The sequence below is a fragment of the Narcine bancroftii genome, chromosome 3 (assembly GCF_036971445.1).
Source record: "Narcine bancroftii isolate sNarBan1 chromosome 3, sNarBan1.hap1, whole genome shotgun sequence".
Lineage (NCBI taxonomy): Eukaryota > Metazoa > Chordata > Chondrichthyes > Torpediniformes > Narcinidae > Narcine > Narcine bancroftii.
In genome coordinates this window covers 45,398,848-45,422,119 of record NC_091471.1, presented here as the reverse complement: position 1 = coordinate 45,422,119, position 23,272 = coordinate 45,398,848, and the positions used below count along the sequence as shown (strand labels likewise).

General features: G+C 41.9%; 1 long non-coding RNA gene across 2 annotated transcripts in view; it reads left to right on the top strand.

Moving 5' to 3' along the window:
• The first annotated feature begins 10,432 nt into the window (after positions 1-10,432).
• LOC138756092 (uncharacterized) overlaps positions 10,433-23,272 on the top strand; it is a 47,439-nt gene continuing 34,599 nt past the window's right edge. For both annotated transcript variants that reach the window (XR_011352738.1, XR_011352739.1), the window contains exons 1-2: positions 10,433-10,485; positions 14,634-14,775. This is a non-coding gene — a long non-coding RNA (uncharacterized lncRNA). The remainder of the gene's footprint in view (positions 10,486-14,633; positions 14,776-23,272) is intronic.

Sequence of the window (23,272 nt, the reverse complement as noted above, 5' to 3'; positions counted from 1 at the left end):
GGATCATCAACCCTTATTAATTGGGTTCCAGACAGACCTGACAGATAATCTTCAGCCTGAACTTGATTTGTAAAAAATACATTCTTTTGACCTGGCAAAAATATTTTCTAAGTAACTGGATAATGAAAAACAAATCTATAACCTTTATCATATAAAGCCTTCTTAACTGAGTTAAACCATTCGCTTCAAAAGAGCCTGACTCAAATCTGGATAAAAAAAATCTTGGCGAGTGTGTTGTCTATCTCTTTGTCGATCCTTGCATCAGATGAAATGGTGCAGCCGAGGTAGGTAAACTGGTTGACCGTTTTGAGTTCTGTGTGCCCGATGGAGATGTGGGGGGCCTGGTGGTCATGGTGGGGAGCTGGCTGATGGAGGACCTCAGTTTTCTTCAGGCTGACTTCCAGGCCAAACATTTTGGCAGTTTCCGCAAAACAGGACGTCATGCGCTGGAGAGCTGGCTCTGAATGGGCAACTAAAGCAGCATCGTCTGCAAAGAGTAGTTCACGGACAAGTTGCTCTTGTGTCTTGGGGTGAGCTTGCAGGCGCCTCAGATTGAAGAGACTGCCATCCGTGCGGTACCGGATGTAAACACCGTCTTCATTGTTGAGGCCTTTCATGGCTTGTTTCAGCATCATGCTGAAGAAGATAGTAAAGAGGGTTGGTGTGAGGACGCAGCCTTGCTTCATGCCATTGTCAATGGAGAAGGGTTCGGAGAGCTCATTGCTTTATCTGACCTGACCTTGTTGGTTTTCGTGCAGTTGGATAACCATGTTGAGGAACTTGGTGGGGCATCCGAGGCGCTCTAGTATTTGCCAAAGCCCTTTCCTGCTCACGGTGCCAAAGGCTTTGGTGAGGTCAACAAAGGTGATGTAGAATCCTTTGTTTTGTTCTCTGCACTTTTCTTGGAGCTGTCTGAGGGCAAAGATCTCTGTATGCTCAAAAGCCACACTATGATTCTGGGAGGACATTTTCGGTGACACTAGGTATTAATCTATTAAGGAGAATCCTAGCGAAGATTTTGTCTGCAATGGAGAGCAGTGTGATTCCCCTGTAGTCTGATTTCTCACCTTTGTTTTTGTACAGGGTGATGATGATGGCATCACGAAGGTCCTGAGGGAGCTTTCCTTGCTATTGCTATTAAAAACTAACCAAAATCCCCCTTCCTACCCTCCCAAAATGGTTCAACAGCCAAGTGAATTGCTCTGAAAGAAAAATTACCTAAAACACTTTGCAGATAATCTATTTGCTCCATATTTATCCAAAATAAATAATAATTTCCACTTTAACAATTATTTGAATATATAAAAATTAAACAGACACATGAATTCCAACCTTTCCCAACATAGATTTTAAACATCTGCTTTCATAATCCCCTACTGTAACATTTACTGTAATATTCAATATATAAATGTAAAATTCAAATAAATGTTAAACAAAATTACTTAATTTAATAATAACCATCAATATTAGATCCTGCATTAACATATAGAAATAGAAGGAGGAGAACAGCCCTGCCCAAGAGAAAGGCTGGTATAAACCTACACATGAGCAGTAAAGAACATGACATAATAAATTAAAAAAACCTTTAAAGAGCAAAGAAGGAAAAACCCTCTCACTCCCTATTATTCAGCAAAAACCCTAATAAATCATTAAAAAATAATGGGTACATGGAGAGAGGGCTTCCATCGTTATATTTAAAAAAAAGAGAGGGTTAAAAACCCTCTCCCAGCCAGTTGATGGCTTCCACGCATGTTCAATGGATACCATTCTCTGCACATGCACAGATCTAAAAGTGCCATTTGTTGTCAAACAGCATACAGACAAAACAAATCTTTTATTTATCCTGACTGATATTAATTAGCACAAGGTTTAAAATTAAACTTAACAATTAGGAGTTAATTATAATGTAAAGTAATTTTAAAAAACACCATCTACAAGCTGATCAAATTACGCGATAATATCAAAATGCCGTGCATGCTTAGTAGTGGTCAGTTTGTTCTCAGGCATGCTGAACTCCTGTAAATTCAGACTAGGAAGCCCCTACCTTGAAAATAAACATGAGTGCCCTGTTTTCTCAGCCACTCTGAAGACTGTGAATTAGACTGGGAAATCTCTTCAAATAAACAAAATAACCACATATGCCCAGTAAAATTTATTTGTTCTCAGCTACGCTAAAATCATATAGGTTTAGGCTAGGAAACCATTCCATTTTATGTATTTTGTTTAAATCCAGACATCTTGTAGTTAATTTACTAATTTTGTACATATTAAAAATTAATCTCCCCACCAAAATAATATAACAAAAAAAAAAATTGAAGAAAAATGATGAAAAAAAAGAATAAAGTCAGAGGAGGAGCTTGGTGAAAGTGACGAGAAGGTGGAGCAGTAAAGGAGTGAGACTTCCTGGCTTTGGCTCATCAGGCTTCAGCGAAAGCAGGAAAGTAGAAAAGGTAAGCTGAGTTATTTGCCTTCGTATTCAGAGTCATGCCAGTAGGGTTAGTGCTCTGTACTGGGTGTCAGATGTGGGAACAATGGGTGACCTCCACCCTCCCAAATGGCCACATCTGCACCAGGTGTACCGAGATGCAGTTACTAAGGGAGCGAATTAGGGATATGGAGTTGCAGATTGATGACCTGTGGCTTGTGAGGAGTTAATCGACTCAACTTTCAGGGCAATAAATACTCCAAAACCCGTGTCAGGTCAGTGGGAAACCGGAGAGCACACCAGTGACTATCCCACTCAGCAACAGTTATGTTGTGTTGGATTCTGTTGAGGGAGATGACTGGACAGAAGATGGCCACGGGCACCAGGTCAATGGCAATGAGCCTGGTAGAGTGGTGCAAAAGAAAAGGAAAAGGAGAAATGCAGTAGTTATTGGGGACTCCATTGTCAGGGGTACGGTCAGGAGGTTCTGTGAGCCAGATAAGTATACCCGCATGGTGTGCTGCCTCCCAGGTGCAAGGGTACGAGATATCACAAATTGGGTCCATAATATTCTGAGAGGAGAGGGAGAGCATCCTGATGTCTTGGTACATGTGGGTACAAACGACATTGACAAGAAAAGGGAGGAGGTAATGAAAAAGGATTACAGTGAGCTGGGATGAAAGCTGAAAGACAGGAACGCTAGGGTGGTGATCTCGGGATTACTACCTGTTCCAAATGCAAGTGATGAAAAGAATGTAAAGATAAGGAAAATGAATTTGTGGCTGAGGTGCTGGTGTACAAGGCAAGGATTTGGCTTCTTGGATTATTGGGATCTCTTTTGGGGAAGGCATGATCTTTACAAGAGGGACGGGTTGCACCTAAATCCAAAAGGTGTCAACATTTTGGCAAGTATGTTTGGTACAGCAGTGGGGCAAGGTTTAAACTAATTTGGCAGGGGTATGGGAACCAGAGTGATAGGAAAAAGGGTAGGGAAGATAAAGTAATGGCCAGGAAAAGTAAAATAGGAAAAGTAATGTTGGGAGGAGAAAGTAAAAAATCAGATGGTGCAGTGAGTTTTCGGGTCAATGATAGTCTTAAGAAAATTACAAAGAAAAATGGTGGGCAGAAAAATCAAAAGAAAAGGTTACAGAAGTCATTAGATATTAAAAGGACAAAGAGCATAAGGGCACTTTATCTGAATGCCCGCAGTATTAGAAATAAGGTTAGTGAACTTGAGGCGCAAATCGGTACCCATGCCTATGATTTGGTAGCCATCACGGAAACATGGTTACAAGGTTACCCTAAATGGGAATTAAATTTTCAAGGGTATCAGGTGGTGCAAAGAGATAGACAGGATGGTAAGGGAGATGGAGTTGCACTCTTAATCAAAGATGAGCTCCAGACAGTAGTAAGGAATGATATAAGATCTAAAGAGCATAATGTTGAGTCCATTTGGGTAGAGATAAAGAATAACAAAGGGAAAAAATTATTGGTGGGTGTTATCTATCGCCCACCATATAACAATTGTTTAAAGGCACAGGAAATAAATAGAGAGATAAGTGAGGCATGTAATAATGATACGGCAATAGTCATGGGGGACTTTAACTTTCACATAGATTGGGAAAATCAAGTTGGTCGTGGGAGTCTGGAAGAGGACTTCATAGAATGCATCCGCGATAGCTTTCTTGAGCAGCATGTTAAGGAACCCACAAGAGAAAATGCTCTCCTGGATCTAGTGTTGTGCAATGAGATAGGTAGAGTAAATGATGTAATAGTCAGAGACCATCTGGGAAATAGCGATCATAGTATGATTGAATTTCTCATTCAGATGGAAGGGGAAATAGTTAGATCTATAACTAATATATTATGCTTTAACAGGGGTGACTACCATAGGATGAGGGAGGAATTGGGCAGAGTGGACTGGGAGCACAGGCTAATTGATGAAACAGTTGAGGAACAGTGGAAGATTTCCAAAGAAATATTTTGTAATGCTCAACAAAAATATATTCCGGTCAGGAAAAAGGGCAGCAAGGGAGGGAAAAATCAACCGTGGTTAACAAAGGAAATAAAGGAGAGTATAAAATTGAAGGCGCAGGTGTACAAAGCTGCAAAGAGCAGTGGGAAACTGAAAGATTGGGAAAACTTTAAGAGACAACAAGAGGTTTCAAAGTGGGCAATAAGAAATGGGAAAAAGGATTATGAAAGTAAATTGGCACAAAATATAAAAACAGAAAGTGAAAAATTTTATAAATATATAAAATGGAAGAGGGTGGCCAGAGTTAACATAGGACCCTTGGAGGATGAGAAAGGAAAACTGGTAGCAAAAAATGAGGAAATGGCCGAGGCATTAAACAAATATTTTGTGTCAGTCTTCACGGTGGAAGACATGTCCAGCATGCCCAAGTGCGGAGTTAAGGATGCGAATGTTGGGGATGGCCTTGATAAAATAGTTGTTACAAAGGAAGTAGTGATGGAGAAACTAATGGGACTAAAGCCAGACAAATCACCTGGTCCTGATGATATGCATCCAAGGGTTCTGAAGGAAATGGCAGAAGTTATAGTTGATGCATTGGTGGCCATGTACCAAAATTCCTTGGATTCTGGGCAGGTCCCGGCAGACTGGAAGACAGCAAATGTCACGCCACTTTTTAAGAAGGGATGTAGGCAGAAGACTGGAAATTATTGGCCAATTAGCTTGACGTCTGTGGTTGGAAAAATGCTTGAAGCCATCATTAAAAATGAAATAGTGAAACTTTTGGAATGTAAGGGTTCAATCAGGCAGACGCAGCATGGTTTTAGAAAGGGAAGATCTTGTTTGACAAACTTGTTAGGATTCTTTGAGGATATAAAGGGTGCAGTGGATAGAGGGGAACAGGTTGATGTTGTATATTTGGATTTCCAGAAAGCATTTGATAAGGTGCTGCACAAGAGACTTATCAGTAAGTTACAGGAAATTGGAGTCCGGGGAAATGTATTGGCCTGGATTGAAAATTTGTTGTCTGACAGGAGGTAGAGAGTCGGGATAAATGGGAGTTTTTCAGGTTGGCAGAGAGTGATAAGTGGGGTGCTGCAGGGGTCAGTGTTAGGCCCACAACTGTTCATCATTTACATTGATGACTTGGAGGAGGGGACAAAATGTGGTGTAGCCAAGTTTGCAGATGACACCAAATTGAGTGGAAGAGCAAATTGTAATGAGGATGTGGAGAGTCTCCAGAGGGATATAGTTAAGCTGGATGAGTGGGCAAAGGTCTGGCAGATGGAGTACAATGTTAGTAAGTGTGAGGTTATCCACTTTGGTAGGAAAAATAAAAGAGCTGAATATTATTTAAAGGGTGAAAAACTACAGTATGCTGTTGTGCAGAGGGACTTGGGAGTGCTTGTGCATGAATCGCAAAAAGTTAGGTTACAGGTGCGGCAGGTTATTAAGAAGGCAAATGGAATGTTGGCCTTCATCGCTAGAGGAATTGAATTCAGGAGTAGGGAGGTAATGTTGCAACTGTATAAGGTACTGGTGAGACCGCACCTGGAGTACTGTGTCCAGTTCTGGTCTCCATATTTGAGGAAGGGTATACTGAGTTTGGAGATGGTCCAGAGGAGGTTTACTAGGTTGATCCCTGGGATGAAGGGGTTGACTTTTGATGAATGATTAAATCATCTAGGATTGTATTTGCTCGAGTTCAGAAAAATGAGAGGAGATCTTATAGAAACATATAGGATTATGAAGGGTATGGATAGGATAGATGTAGGAAGGTTTTTTGAGCTGGCCGGGGAAACTAAAATGAGAGGACACAGTCTCAAGATTCGGGGGAGTTGATTTAGGACAGAGATGAGGAAAAATAGTTTTTGCCAGAGAGTAGTGAATGTTTGGAATTCTCTAACCAGGGAAGTGGTTGAGGCTGCCTCATTAAACATATTTAAAATTCAGTTAGATAAATTTCTACATGATAGAGGAATTAGGGGATATGGGGAGAAGGCAGGTAGGTGGAGTTAGGTCATAAATGAGATCAGCCATGATCGTATTGAATGGCGGAGCAGGCTCGATGGGCCATTTTTGGCCTACTCCAGTTCCTACTTCCTATGTAAGTCTTTTTCTTGCCTCTTCATAGCTAATTCCTTCTTCTGCACTGCCAAACTAATCTAAATCTTCATCCATATTAGATGTGTCCCCCTCTTGCTCTGGAGATACCATGTGGCCCTTAAAATTGGTGATTTTTTTTCAAATTTTTTGCCTTCTCCAGAGAGCATGCGTGACTCCTCATGAATGTGTGATGCATGGTGCGTGGTGTTCCCCACAACATCATGTGACAACCCCCCCCCCCCCCCCCCCCCCCCGGGCAGTGATTGTTGATGAATGAGGAATGTAAACCTGTACATGACCGTATCCATATGGAAGGAATCAGGTGTAATGGTGTGTACAGTTTCAAAAGCTGTTCTTGTTTCTATTTCATCCACAAAAGCTAAAACAGACTGTCATGCAAATTATACAGCTGGCAACTTGGACTTGAATGCTTATCATATAGGAATTTAGACTGTGCTAATCCTTCATTTTCACAAGGGATATACTCCTGGAAAATGTTTTGAGGTGAAATTTTGTAAGTTGAATGGGCTGGGTGAAACAGATCATGCATTAGTTTGCCTCCATTGTTGTTTCCTGAATGGAGAATGACAGATTGTTTGTTGTAGACATATATACATAGCTTTATAAATCAAAGATATTTACAAAAGCTTCAAAAGCATTATTGCAATCAATTGTAATTCAAATTTCTGTAAATCAAAGAATTACTGAAAAAGAAAATCAAGAGTTTGGGGATTTAGCTGGAGAGTTGAAGCAAAAGATTTCATTATTAATGATTTTATCAAATGGCCGAGAAGGCCTGCAAGGACCATTGACCAACTCCTTACTTTATTTCTTGTATTAAATGATAGAGATACCTGTCTCATGCTGTGCCAAGCACCGCATGATGAATCATGCCCTTATCTGAAAATAACAATTGTGCAGTAACCATGATCTACAATTAAATGGTGAGGTGGGAACTGCCAGGGTTGCTTACAGCAGATCTGTTCATTATCATCAAATTCCTTTGGGAAGGCAGCATAGATTCCTTACAGGTTTTAAAAGAGAAGCATTAAAATCATGTTATGGGGGACTTTAGTCTACAGAGAAACAGGGTAAACTATTTTAGCATTTATAGTGTAGAGGATGAATTCACGGAAAGGAAGCATGATGGTTTTGTAGATCAGTATGTTGAGGAACTCTTGAATGATAATGAAAATATATTTATAGCCTTATGCATTGTACATGGTACACATGCACAAAACTCTTATTCACTGCTGCTGAACAGATACTTTCTAAAAAAAACCTAAAAACCAATTTAAATAAAAGAGACAATAAATACAAAAACATTGATAGATAATAAATAATTATGGCCTAGTGTAAAAAAAAGTGACTTAGCAATAAGGCAGACAATTCTTTTGTGCTGTCGGAACAGCCCTCAACTACTGTGACAAGTAGAGGTTAAGAGTCTGATAGTTGTGGGAAAGAAACCTAGAGGTGCTGGTTTTCAGGCTTCCATACCTTCTGCCCAAAGGTTGTGACCAGGGTGATGGGGTCCCTTATGATGTTAGCTGCCTTTTGAGACAATGCCTCTGCAATAGATGAAAGGTCAGAGGCTGTGATGCATCTGGCTATGTTTGTTACCTTACGGACCTTTCTGCATTTCTGGGTAGTCAAATTCCCAAACTGTGATGTACCCAGTCAGTACACTTTCCACTGTGCACCTGTAAAAGTTGGATAGGGTATCGAATGATATGCCAAATCTCCTCAGACTCCTTAGAAAGTAGAGGCGTTGGTGCCCCTTCTTCATAGTTGTCTCGATGTTTTGGCTCAGGGAGAGACCTTCTGAAATATGGACAGCCAGGGGCTTGAAAATTCGAGCACTCTTCACCTCTAAACTGGTATTATAGTGTTTAATGCCCAGATATAGATATACAGCCTGATGTAGTTGGCCTGTGTGATCTAATACAAAATGGAAGACGAGCGGCATGGCATCTGTCTCTAGCCTGCTGTAATGATGGGTGAATTGAAGTGGGTCCCAGTCCTTCCTGAGGCAGGAGTTGATTCTCTCCATAACCTACCTCTCAAAGTACTTCATCATGGTAGATTACAGTACCACCAGCTGATAGAACTTAAGGTATATTACCTTGCACATCTTGGCCATTAGATTAATGGAAGTCCTTTTGAATCAGGTGGGGACTTCTGACCATTGTTATGAGAGTTTCAAGATGTTTACAGAAAATTCAAGCTCATTGGATTTGGACAGATTTGAAGGAGACTGCCAGGTACATTATCTGGGCTGGACACTTTTCAAAGATTCCCCCTCTTGAAGGCTAAGGTGCAGTGAAGTGAAAACTGTAGGCTATTATAGATCAATGACGAAGCAAGAATTCATGATCAATCTCATAGTTAAAGGAAAATTAGATGACATGCCACAATTTTATACAAAGAGAAAGAGATTAAGTTGAATCTGTAATCAAGATCTTAATCTAAACAAACTATGAAGGTATGAAATGTGAATTAGGCATGGTAGATTTTTTTGATTTTATTTTAATTTTTCCAAGACTCATATAGAACATTATTACATACATCATATAAATAGTATTTTAAAATTACAGAGTCTCATATGATTGCTCAAATCTCATCATTCCCCACCCCCCCAACCCCAACTGCTAACATTAAAAAAAATTGTCCAAAAAAGACGGGGTGTTTGAGCATGCCTTCATTAATTAATCCATAGATTGAAAACTACATTAAAAGGCATGATGCTAAAAAGCAATGGCAAATATTAACAGAATAAGACACAATTTACAACAGATTTATGTTCCTTAAAAACACAAAGGTCCAAAAGGAAAAGTAGTCCATTCATGGTTAACAGGAGAATTTAGTGATGGCATTAGATTAAAACAAAAGCCTTATAATTTTACCAAAATAAACAATAAGCATAATGATGGAAACATTTTCAGAATTCAGCCAAGAGGAAAGAAGAAACTGTTAAAGAAAGGGAAAGTAGAATCCAGGAATAATCTAGCAGACTGTAAAACTTCCATCAGTATGTACAAAGCAAGTTTTATGATGATTGGCTTACTGATCCATTATAAAACTTGCCATAACGGGTTGTAGATTCTGGGAAAGCAGATGACTGGTACAGGCCACCAGAAAATGGGCAGAACACCCCCCATTTAAGAAGGAGAAGCAGAAGAGTCAAACCATGGGAGGGTGACCATGGCGGTGGAGCAGTGAGGCGTTCTGTGGCTGAAGAACACAGAGGTGGCTGGCTATTGGCAACTCAAGATGAGTAAACTGTGCAAGCTGGTGACTAGGGTAAACACCTGGTTGCAGACTGCTGGAGACTGGGTTGAGAGTGGCTGAAGGGATAGCAGGTATTGGAACCGGGATGTGAGAGGGTGCTGAGGGCACTGAAGGTTTCCTGATCGTGTTGGACATTTGGATCTCAAACTCAGGCTGCTCATGGTTTGGACTGGACTCTGGGTGGCTGCAGGGACTGTGGGAGCACTTGAGGTGAATCCATGGACACTCAGTGACTCCGAGGGTCTCTAATTTGCTCCACTTTCTTTGACTGTAAAGGCTCTACAGGCAGTTTCCATCAATGACAAATCTGTCTGCTTATGGCAGTCAAAAGCAAAATCTGGGTAATAATGCACTGTTCATTACATAACAATAAAGGAACCATGAACCTTGACTGTGAGATGAGGTTAAATTGGTGAATAATCAAATGGCAGAGAATTTAAATATATACATAGGTCTGTCCTCATGAAAGAATTTGCATAAGTTTCTGGAAATCATTCTAATCAAACAGCAAGAGCAAAAAGAAGCTCAAATGAATTAGCAGAGGAAGAATTAATGGGAATGTAAAGATAAAGGTTCCATTATTGTCTCATAATATTACATCTAGAATGTACCATACCTGAAATTCTTTACATTCTGTCTATCGTAAGGCAGACAGAGGGTCACTACTTTGTGAGGGGCATTGGGTGTTATGCAGGTAAACAAGTATATGGTGGGGGGGGGGGGGGGGAGTGGAATGATATGATGGACTTTATTGCAGAAGAACTTAAGGAAAGATATCTCACTGGAATCTGGAACCTCTAAACAAGTTTGCACTCACTACTGAAGGAAGGAGGCAATGTGACAAACATTCATCAGATTTACACTTGGATGGGAATAATTCCAATGCGGAGACATTATTCAGTGTTTAGAAGAAAGAGGTGTAACTTTTTTGAAAGAGGAAATGTTCTTGTGGGGCTTGAGAAAGTTAATGGAAAGTTATGTTTCCTGTGTCTGTGTTGACAAAGTCTCAAAATAAACTTTATAAACATGCATGGCCCTCTGTGATGAAAAAAAAATCAAAGATTCACAGCCATAATTACATTTCAGCCCTAAAGAGCTTATTTCTTATTCTGAAACTGGAATCTTAAATCTTAACACTTCAGCAGGGAAAACAGCCTTCAGAGATTTTGAAACCTGTAGAGTCCATTTTGGGTTCATTAATCATCATTCATCTACGATCTTAGATTATACTCAAGGTGTTCTCATAGGATAATATTCATAATCTAGTAATTAACCTGTGTTGCATGTCTCTCAGGCAGGTGTATCATTCTTTAAGTAGAGTGGCCAAAGCTGCACATGTGATTTTCACCACACTAATCTCACTCTTTACTCCTGTCCTCCCTGCAATAAAGCTCATTGTAGTGCAGCTTAGCATGTGCTATGCCTGGGAATAGACTTGCGATCTGGTCTTTATCTCAGGTGCCATTGAATGGGAGTTGCACTTTCTTGTAAGGGATCAGCCCTTGGTTCAGAGGCTCATCAATGCTGGAAGGAAAAATAAGTCCAATAATGACCTGAGGTATTTATGGGGTGGGGGTTGGTGGAATCGGGTTAGCAATCAGGATTGGGAATGAGACAGGCTGCATGAACAAGAGTTTGGGCATGCTTCCAGAGATGTTTGTTAATCAACTTGACAAACACAAAGGCCAGTATTTATTGAAAAAAGAAAATCTGCAGATGCTGGAGTCTAAAGGAGTGTTGGAAAATCTCAGCAGATCATACAACATCCATGGAAAGTAGAAGCCAGCCTGAAGGAAGAGGAACACAGGCTAACGGATAAGTGGTAAAAGTTGGACTCAGGTGGGAGGATAGAAGAGAAAGAAGCTGAGAAGTGACGGGGAGAGGGCTGAGGGCTAAGAAGGGTTGCTATCTGCCCGGAGAAGGAATGGAAGGGGTGCAGAAATGAAGGAATGACTTGGATGAAGAAGGCCTGTAAGTTTGTAGATAACAGGATATAGAAAGGATGTGAATTTTGGCAGAAAAGTAAGAGATGGTAATGCACTTTGGAAGGATGAATTCAAAGGTGGAGTATGTGGCTACAGTGTGGAGGAAATTAGTGATCTTGGGGTCCAGATCCCTCAAGGTTGCTACACAAGTTGATAGGGTGGTTAAAAATGTTAATGGAGTGTTGACTTTCATTAGTTGGGGGCAATGAGTTCTTGAGGTAAAGTTGCAGCTCTATAAAACTCAGGTTAGACCACACTTGGAGTACTGCATTCAGTTCTGGTAATGTCATTAAAGGAAGGATATAGGTGCTTTAGAGAGGGTGCAGAGAAGATTTATCAGGAAGTTGCCTGGATTGGAGAACATGTTATATGAAGCAAGGTTGATTGAGTTAGGGCTCTTCTCTTTGGAGCACCAAAGGATAAGAGGTGATTTAATAGAGGGAGATAAGATTATGATGGGGTTAGATAGGGTGGACAGATCGCATCTTTTTACTTGGGCAACAATAGCAAATACTAGAGGACATTGGTTTAAGGTGAGTGTAGGTGTCAGAGGCAAGTGTTTTTTACTCGAAGTGGTGGGTGCCTGGAGGTGGTGGTGGAGGCTGATACAATAGGGACATTCAAAACATTCTTAGATAAGCACATTGATGCAAGAAAAATAGAGGTTTATTGATGTGAGGTAGGGAAAAATAGATTGTTGTGGAGTAAGTTTTCGTAAGTCAGCGCAAAATTGTAGGCTGAAGAGCCTGTACTATGCTGTAATACTCTATGTCCTATGTAAGTCTGTGAATACCATAAGTAGTCCTGCCAACTGGCCCATGCTGATTCTTGGGACAAGACCAGGGACTCCATCGGAGCCAGTTGCTCTCCACAGATCGACTCTCATGAAAGCTGATCTGATGTCTATGACTATAACTGTGAGTAGAGGTGCACCTGAGGCTTTCATGGTAGGTTACTTCACTGACCTTCTCTTCAAAGTAAACTCTTGAACCCATCCAACATGTCCGCATTGCCACAATTGACTGGTGCCAATTAGATTTATGTGGCATTCTAGCTAGGTCTGGTACCCCCTCTTGATGCCTTGGATTACCTTGCGATGGTAGTATCTGTATTTTTTTGTAGAGATTAGGTTCGCACGACTTCAGTAATGAGTGGATCTCCTGGTTCAGTCATAATTTCCAGTTCAGGAATACTCAGATTGTCTCCTTCGGTACAGTACTCTACTAGCAGTGATCTACATGTTTTGCCTGGCCATTAAGTTCTTGAATGTGGACCAGTGTACTGATTCAAAGTAGAAGCATAGAATATTGTCTAATTCCTCATACCAGAGTTGTATGATTTTTTAATTGCATTTATTTGATTCAGTCTCTGCTTGTTAAGCAGAGAGGAGGAGCACAATCTGATAGCCTGATTTTCCAAGATGGGTAATGGGAATGATATTGTTTGCTACTGATAGGGCATGAATCTACCTGGGGTTATCAGCCCATGTTGGCGTATTGTTCCTGGTCTTGTTGCATACGGGCACGACAACTTCATTTTTGGGGGGCTTGCAAATGGGTTTTAATGGTGGCTTGGTTTAATAAATCTGTTTGTTCAAAGAATTTTAGGATGGGAAACTTGCCCAAGTTGTTAAAGTTCTTGCTAATTTGATGATTTTGAAGGTTTAAATAATACACTCCATGGAGGATGAGGACATCTGTGACATCATCTTCTGGGCTTCTGTATTTAATTACTCCAGATGTAGCTCCTGTGAGCAGTGTAATTGTGACAGTTTTGTCATCATACAGCTACAATCTTTGGGCACTAGTTTGGATTTAAATTCAAAGGCAAATCAAGTGTAATTTAAGTTCTGATATGTGAAGCATCCATGTCTTTTCCAAAAGTAATTGATAAGATTACAAAGTCATAATTTCTCTTGTAGTTGAGGATATTCTACCACCCGCATTGTGTAATGATCAGTGAGGTCTGTACTTAGGATAATTCACCTGCTTTCTAATGCTGGCAAGGACAGTCATAAATCAGAATGGAACTGTCAGTTCTGATCAATGCTTATCAAATCTAATTATTAGGCATTTATTCTGCTTTTACCAAATTAGCTTTTAAAGTCCTCAAGGGTTTACTGCAAATGGTTGTGGGAAATTCAACGAGTTGTGCATTTCTCCAGACGTGGAGTTCAAGAACACTGATTTTGGATAGGAACTGTAAACTTGGTTTTTCTCTGTGCCTCATTTTGTTTTGCACTTGTTGAATCATAGAAGCATTTTTATTTTACAAAGATTGTTCATTGAGCCAAAGATTAACTTCTCTTGTTGAAACAAAAATGCTATTACAACAGGGGTGAGGGTGGGGTTGATGGTCTAAAAGAGAGCCACCATTGGTCAAAAAAAAAACAGCAGAAAATCTATATTCTATTATTTAGAAAACCTTGCTGAAAATATCCATTGATATTTTTACAAAATCAAGTTTGGTTTCACTGTTAAGTTGCTGGCATTTGAATTTCTCATTAATAATTACTATGAAGTTCATGGGGATTAGAGGATCTCAACTTTCATCACTAACCCTCCAAAAAGAAATCAATGGGTTCAAAATGGGGAAATAATTTGCACTGCAATGAATCAGACAAAAACAGGTAGCAAAATGATTTTGGATCAGTACCAAATACTAATGATGTGCACTTTTTCATAATGTATAACATTGGAGAACACAATCAATTGCCTTAAAATAGAAAAAAAAATGTATATAAGGATGAGCAAACTATTTGACTCAGACCATGTATTGAACTATAAGAGAAAGATTCAGGCTTAATAGATATCAAGTAACATATATCAAAATAAAGATATTTTGTTATCTTCCTTAGGATAGAGAGAACACTGGATGTCATGAGAATGTGCCACAAAATGGCTGAAAACATTTGGTTAGGAACAGAACTTGAAGTTATGGGCCAGATACAAATCTAACAAATGCTGTAAAAGGCTCCATGGCTCATTGCCATTTGAAAGGTGAAGAAGTAAATAATATTTAGGACACCAGATTAGAGTTGAAACAATTAGATTTGGGTTAATTGTATATTCTGAAATCCTCATTGATTATCTCTAAACCCAGAAGAAAAACATGCATCAAATATTTTCCTTGTTCATACTCTTTAATGTGAATTGATATATTTACAATTGCAGTAATCTGTTATGTTGATCACTAATTTGCATTAATTATCTAATATATATGAATTTCATGAAGAATCCTGCCATAAAACTGAAAGTAATGTCAGATTTTGAAATTAGGGGCATCATATGGTTTGTTCTGGACATCAAATTGGAAGTAATCATTAATTTCATTCACAGTCTAACCTTAGAATTAGAGCATTGCTTTTTGCAGATAGATATTGATCTGAGATACCTGTGATTAATTTCACTTAAGGGAATAATAACAACACAACATTTTACATTTTCTAATGAAATGATTGACACTATGGAGGCATTCTTGGCTATGAGCGAATTAGAAATTTATTATGCATGTAAAACAGCAGGTCAAAGGCTAAAAACATTAGTCATGAAAGATAAAATTCAAATTTCTTTTTTGAAAACCTCTTCTGCAAATCAAAGTGATGCGATCAGGAGCAAAATTTCTTGCTGACCTGTTGTCCACAAAATTCCAAAATCATCATCTTGTTCACAAATTTGTAGCTTGTGACCACACTTAAGACTCAACTGTACTGGCATGAGACAGGAGCCATATTTGGGCAAATTTGAAGAGATTTCCTCCCCTAAAGGACAACAGTAAACATGGCAGCCTCTCAGAAAATATGGTAGAGTGTCTGGTTAGAAGGTTGATATAGACAAAAGTGAAACAATGCCCTTTACAAACCATGATTATGAAAGATATAAAAGAGGTAGTAGGTTTAAATGGAAATCAGAAGGGATTAAATATTTGGGAGTAGTAACAGTCAATAATTTACAAAATCTGTATAAGCTTAATTATGTTCCACTGCTTAGTGAAATAGAACGGGACTTACAAAAATGGAAGGATTTGCCAATAATACTAATGGGAAGAGTGAGTTGTGTAAAAATTAAAGTGAAGCCGAGTCTTCAATACTTGTTCCAATCACTACCTACAGCTTTACCCAATAATTTTTTTCAAATTGTTAAAAACAATCAAGTAAGATAATTCCTATGGAATAACAAAGTTCCCAGAATTGTGTTGGAAAAAAATAACTTGGGATTATAAATTAGGAGGGCTGAGACTAATAGACTTAAAATATATATATTATTTGGTTGCACAAGCAAGACCTTAAGCATTTTTTTGAAGGGAATTTAGCAAACTGGGTTCGTATGGGTCTACATTCTATGAATGAAACAACAGCTAAAGACTTTATTTATAAATAGAGCATTAAATCAATAAAAAGGAAGACAAGTTACCCTATCTTGGTGCATATCGTGAAAATATGGCAGGAAATTAATAAATGTATCGGAAAAAATTTGGGTATTTTGCTAAGTGCTCTGTTATGTAACAATGTATTGTAGAATATCCTCAACTACAAGAGAAATGATGACTTTGTAACAAGGTAATGTAGAATATCCTCAACTACAAGAGAAATGATGACTTTGTAACAAGGTAATGTATTACCTATGAATATGGGTAACAGAATTCTAAGCATATGGTTACAAAAGGGAATACACTGTATTGCGGACTGTTATAATGATGGTGTTTTGATGTCATTTGAACAAATGAGTCACACCTATGGTGTACCTAATGGAACATTTCTATGTTTTCTTCAACTGAGAGTTTTCTTGAGGGAATGACGGGGACAGACATTGACTCCTCTGGGAGTTAGTGAAATGAAACAAATGCCTTGGATGGGTAATATGTCCAAATTTATGACCAGAATGTATTTTACTCTTCAGTTTGAAATTGGTAACCCTGGTCTGCAGAGATCAAGGGAAAGGTGGGAGTCCAACTTAGGTGTTGCAATATCAGAACAATCCTGGTCTGAATGGTGTGTGGATTGTGTAACTTCAACCATTAATGCGAGATTTCGCTTGGTTCAATATCATTTTTTACATCAGCTGTATCTCACTTCACAGAAGATGCACAAATCTAAGCCAGAAATTTCAGAATTGTGTTATAGGTGTGAAATAGAGGAAGAAAAATTCTTTCATTCAACTTGGTCATGTGTGAAGGTTTGAACTCTTTGGCAAGAAATTTCTGAAGTATTAGCAAGAATTACAAGGATGACCTTCCAACATGATCCAGAACTTGTTAGGCAATTTTATAGACATAAGTAATGATCTTACAGAGGGTTGTGGATTTGTGGAATTCGTTGCTGCATACAACTGTGGAGGCCCAATCATTGGAGGTGTTTAAAGGGGGGATTGATAGGTATCTAATTAGTCAAGGTATAAAGAGATCAAGAGGTATCAAGGTATCAAGAATTTGGAACTAGATGTGAGAACAGTTTAGCTCAGGGTGAATTTGTGGAGAAGACTGGATGGGCCGAATGGCCTACTTCTGCTCCTTTATCTTGTGATACTATCCACAACTCCTCCAACCTCCGTATCATCCATAAACTTACTGACATATCCTTCTAAAATTCGCAAAAAGGCAGGGATCCCAGAACAAATCCCTGTGGAACTCCATGAGTCACGTACTCCAGGCCTAATTACTTCCCATCCACTACTACTCTGCTATCTACAGGGAAGCCAATGCTGGCAAGTTTCCATGGATGCCATGCCGCGACTTTCTAAATGAGTTTCTCATAGAGGACCTTGTCAAATGCCTTACGAAAATCTATATACACTACATCTACCACCCTACCTTCATCAATTTATTTTGTTACCTGCTGAAAAAAAAATCAATTAGACCCGTGAGGCATGACCTTCCCCTCACAAAGCCATGCTGAGAAGACTATACTTCTCTATATACTTTTAAAATCATGTCCTTAAGAATCCTCTCCAATAGCTTGCTAATCACTGGTCTATAATTTCTAAGATTCTCCCTGTGATAGTACAGATTCTATCACCAATGTATAGATGTACATATGTACAGATGGTAGTGTAGGATGACTGTGATTGGCTGAGAGTGTAGCCACACCTACTGGCAGGTCTTAAAGGATTGCTCCTAGCCTGACCAGGTTATTCTGGACTGGTCGAGCTACTTGTGATACGCTCCAGTCTTTTAGTTAATAAAAGTCTTGTTTTGGATCAACAAGTCTTTGGTTCTTTCGATGCGCATTACAATTTTATTAACTAAAATAAATTTTGAAGGGATGGAGCATATGCTACAGCTGGAACGCCTCGACATTGACCCAGAGTCAGCTACAGCCTCAAATGACTTTAAGCACTGGGTGAGATGCTTCAAAAAATTCTTACAGCTCTCTGATCCTGCCGTGATAGAGGACAGCCATCGACTACTAATACTGATGACTATGATGTCCCCGAGAGTCACCAGAGTGTCCAGGATGCGACCACTTATCCCACAGCCGTGAAGGTGCTGAGAGGGCTCTACGAGTGACCAGTGAACAGGGTCTATGCTTGGTACAAACTTTCTACAAGGAGACAACAGCCCGGTGAGTCCTGTAAAGCTTATATTCAGGCACTAAGGTCAATGGGCAGGGACTGTGCATGCACAGACAGAACTGGTGCGGAGACCACAGACGATTTCATTCGGGATGTCTATGTGGCCGGGGTTCGATCGAATGAGGTGAGGCAGCGCCTGCTAGAGCACGGGGGAGAAAACCTAGAGGACATGATCCAGATCACAGAGACGATGGAGGCTGCGGTCTTAAGTATGGACATGTACTCTCGGGGCTGGACCCCACACTCTGATGTGAGTAGGATGCCCTCCCTCTACCCTACTACTGCTGCTACGCTGCCCGATGCAACCCCAAAGTGTTATTTCTGCGGGAAGAACAAGCACAGCAGGTCCCAATCCCTGGCGAGAAAAGTCAGATGCCAAAAGTAACTTAAAAATGGCCACTTTGCTGCAGTCTGTCACTCCAAAATGGCCACCTTCAAACCCACTGCCTCGTGTGAAGTCAAATCGCTACTCTCCATTTCAAACACTTCTTCCTCAAAGCTCTCATCCAATGAGAGCGAGGACTCCACCGCGCGGCAGCGCCTGACGTCACGGGGCAGACGCCAAGCGCAGAAGGTACAACCACCCTTGCCACACAAACATCCGACCAGGCCCCAGCCCCGACCACAACACCCCCCAATGCCGCCGACCAGGGACCCACTGCCGCCGGCCAGGGACCCACCATCGCCGCTGACCAGGGACCCGCCACTGCCGACCAGGGACCCACTGCCGCTGCTGACCGGGGACACGCTGACGCTGCCAACTGGGGACACACTGATGCTGCCGACCGGGTACCCGCCGATGCTGTCGACCAGGGACCCGCTGCTGCTGCTGACCGGGGACACGCTGACGCTGCCAACTGGGGACACACCGATGCTGCCGACCGGGTACCCACTGATGCTGCCGACCAGGGACCCGACGCTGCCGACCGGGGACCCGCCACCGCTGACTGCATCCCCGCTGACCGCACAACCGCCGACAGCAAGCAGCGACCCCCAACACTTACCTTTGGCTGCAGGCAGCAACACCACCTCCCCGACACTGTTTTTTCAGGCCCCACTGTTTGCATGATGTCATCACGCACATGTTGGGTGATGTCATCATTCAGGACTCCTTTGTCTACATTACAAGTCTCTGCCTCAATAACCCTTGACCAGGACTTCCCCCAACCCCTCATAAAAACAATGGAACTGATTAAAGTGCATGGACACTATACCATTTGCTTATTTGACTCTGGGTCAACTGACAGTTTTATCCGCCTGGACCTGGCCCACCCATCTATTCTCCCCACTAGACAGAGAATTTCATTGGCGACCAGATCGCTCTCAACTGGGGTAAAGGGGTATTGTGTGGCGACCCTGAAAGTCCAGGGCATCACGTTCACAGACTTCAAACTATTAGTCCTTCCCTAATTGTGCACCCCTGTTCTGCTGGGACTGGATTTTCAGTGCCAGTTTCAAACCATTTCCCTGCACTTTGGGGGGCCTCATGCTCCTCTCTTTGTCTGTAACCATTCCACCCCAGGAACCTCCTGCCAGTGGCAGCCTGAACCACCCACCTCCACGCCCCAGGGTCTCACCTGTAGTCTCTTCACCCTCTGAGTTGCTCCGCCAGCACTTTTCGCAAATCTCACCCCTGGCTGGAAGCCTTTGGCCACCAAAAGCCGGCAATAGAGTTCTGAACATAGGAAATTTATCACAAATGAGGTGCGCAGATGGCAGGATGAGGACATTATCGAACCTAGCTTGAAGTCCATGGAGGGCCCATGTAGTGGTTGTTAAAAACGGGGAGAAGCTATGGATGGTGGTTGACTATAGCCAGCGGGTACGCTCCTGGATGCGTACCCCCTTCCACGGATCATGGATGTGGTGAATCAGATCGCCCAATACTGTGTATTTTCCACCACTGACATGTTCGGCCTATCATCAGCTCCCGATCTGCTGAGAAGACTGACCTTTCACGGCCTTCGAAGCGAATAGGCGGCTTTATCAATTCATCAGGGTACCCTTTGAGGTCACAAATGGTGTCGCAGTCTTCCAGCGGGAAATGGACCGGATGGTGGACCAGAACAGTCTGACTGCTACTTTCCCGTATCTGGACAATGTCACCATCTGTGGCCATGACACGGAGGATCATGATGCCAACCTTGAGAAAATTTTTCACACTGCAACTCGGCTGAACTTGACCTACAATTTCGACAAGTGTGTCTTCCAGACCACTCGGCTCGCAATTCTGGGTTGTGTGGTGGAGAACAGGGTGGTCATGCTGGACCCTGACTGCATGCGTCCCCTCATGGACTTCCCCCCCCCCCGCCCCACCCCACACCCAGAAGGCACTCAAGCACTGCCTGGGTTTTTTCTCTTACTATGCCCAATGGGTTCCACACTATACCGACAAGGCACGGCCACTCATCAAGACCACCTCCTTCCCCCTGTCATCCGAAGCCAGAGTGGCCTTCGACCGCATCAAATCGGACTTTGCTGCTGCAACACTGCACGCCATCGACGAGTCCATTCCGTTCCAAATTGAAAGTGATGCGTCTGACTTTACACTGGCAGCCACTTTGAACCAGGCCGGCCAGCCGGTAGCCTTCTTCTCCAGAACCCTCCAGGGTCCGGAGAGCCGACACTCCTCTGTCGAGAAGGAGGCCCAGGCCATAGTCAAGGCAGTACGTCATTGAAGACACTACCTCACCGGCAGGCTCTTTTACGCTGCTGACCAACCAACGCATGGTCTCCTTCATGTTTATCAATACCCAGTGAGATAAGATCAAGAATGACAAAATCGCCAGGTGGAGAATCAAGCTCTCCACCTTTAATTATGACATACTGTATCGGCCTGGTACACTCAACAACCCACCAGATGCGCTCTCCAGAGGGACTTGCGCCAACATACAACTGGACAGGTTGCAGAGACTCCACGAAGGAGCTCTGTCATCCAGGGGTCACTAGGTTTGCGCACTTTGTCAAATCTCGCAACCTGCCCTACACGATCGAGGAGATTCGCTCCATGACCCGAGCCTGCCCAGTGTGCGCTGAGTGCAAGCCTCACTTCTTCCATCCGGAGAACACCCACGTCATCAAAGCCACCCACCCCTTTGAGCATCTCAGTGTAGACTTCAAGGGGCCCTTACTGTCGACCAACCGTAACACCTACATCCTTACAGCCATTGACGAATACTCCTGTTTCCCGTTTGCTGTGCCCTGCTCGGACATGACTGCCTTCTCAGTAATAGAGGCCCTGCACAGCATCTTCACCATTTTCGGGTACCCCAATTACATCCACAGTGACAGGGGGTCCTCGTTTATGAGCACAGAGCTGCGGCAGTACCTTCTGGAGCATGGTATTGCTTCAAGCAGGACCACCAGCTATCCCTATTACATTTTTTTGAATAAAAAGGACCACATTTGCCACTCTCCAATCCTCCAACACTTCCCTTGTGACCAAGCAGGATGCAAGATCATTGCCAGAACCTTGGCAATCCCTTCCCTCCCTTCCCATAGCAACTTGGGGTATATCTTGCCAGGTCCCTGGGGACAATCAATCCTAATGTCTTAAAGAAGATCCAGCATTTCCTCTTTCTTAAACTCAACATGGACCAGCTCACAAGGTGGTTCTCTTCTGATCTCACCTTGAGCAAGGTACTTTTCTCTGGTGAATACTGAAGCAAAGTTTTCATTTAGGACCTCCCCAACCTCTTCGGCCTCCAGGCACATGTTGCCTCCTTTATCCTTAAGGCCACCCTTCTTTACTTCACATATGCTTAGAATGCCTGAGGGTTATCTTTAATCCTACATGCCAAGGCCTTCTCGTGCCTACCTCTAACTCTCCTAAGTCCTTTTTTAATTTTCTTCCTGGCTACCACATAATTCTCATGAACCCTTCCTGTTTTTCTGTTTCCTAAATCTAATGTATGGTTCATTCTTCCTCTTAACTAGTTCCTTTTTCCTACCATATTTTCCCTGCTTCAGTGGGACAAATCTACCCAAAACTCTGTGCAAGTGGTCTCTAAACATTACATTTCTTCTGTGCTTTCTCCTGAGAACATCTTTTCCCAAGTTACTTTCCCTAGTGTCTGTCATATCCCTTTATAATTAGCCCTTCCCCAATTAAACATTTTACCATTTTGTCTACTTTTATCCTTTTCCATAGCTATTTGAAAGGTCAGGAAGAGAGGTCTGTCACCTGACCAGGCTTATTATCCAATACAAGATCCAATACGGCCTCTCCTCTAGCCAGCTGGTCCACACAATGTGTTAGGAACCCTTCATGGACACATCTGACAAATTCTGCCCCATCTGAGTGGAATGATCTACCGGAAGAGGTAGTTGCGGCAGGGTCAATTCTGTCATTTAAGAGGAGGCTGGATGAGTACATGGATGTGAGGGGATTGGAGGGTTATCGGCATGGTAGTGGGTTGGTGGAACTACTGGAGTTTCATCTAAATTGGTGCGGACTAGAAGGGCTGATATGGCCTGTTTCCATGCGGTAAATTGTTATATGGTTATATATACTGCTTGCAGTAAGGAGGTGCCAGTTAATATTTGGGAAGTTGAAGTTTCCCATAAGAACAACCCTGTAATTTCTGCACCATTCCAAAATATGCCTACTTATCTGTTCTTCGGTGTCCTGAGAGGTACTTGGGGCCTATAGATTGCTCCCAGTACAGTGATTACTCCCTTTCTATTTCTGACTTTCACCCACACTGACTCAGTAGACTCTCTACAACTTCCTCCATTTCTGCACCAGCATTATTATCCCTGACTAGTAATGCTATTCACCCACCATGCCACCTCCCCACCCAAACACACACACACAACACACACACACACACACACACACACACACACACACACACACACACACACACACACACACACACACACACACACACACACACACACACACACACACACACACACACACACA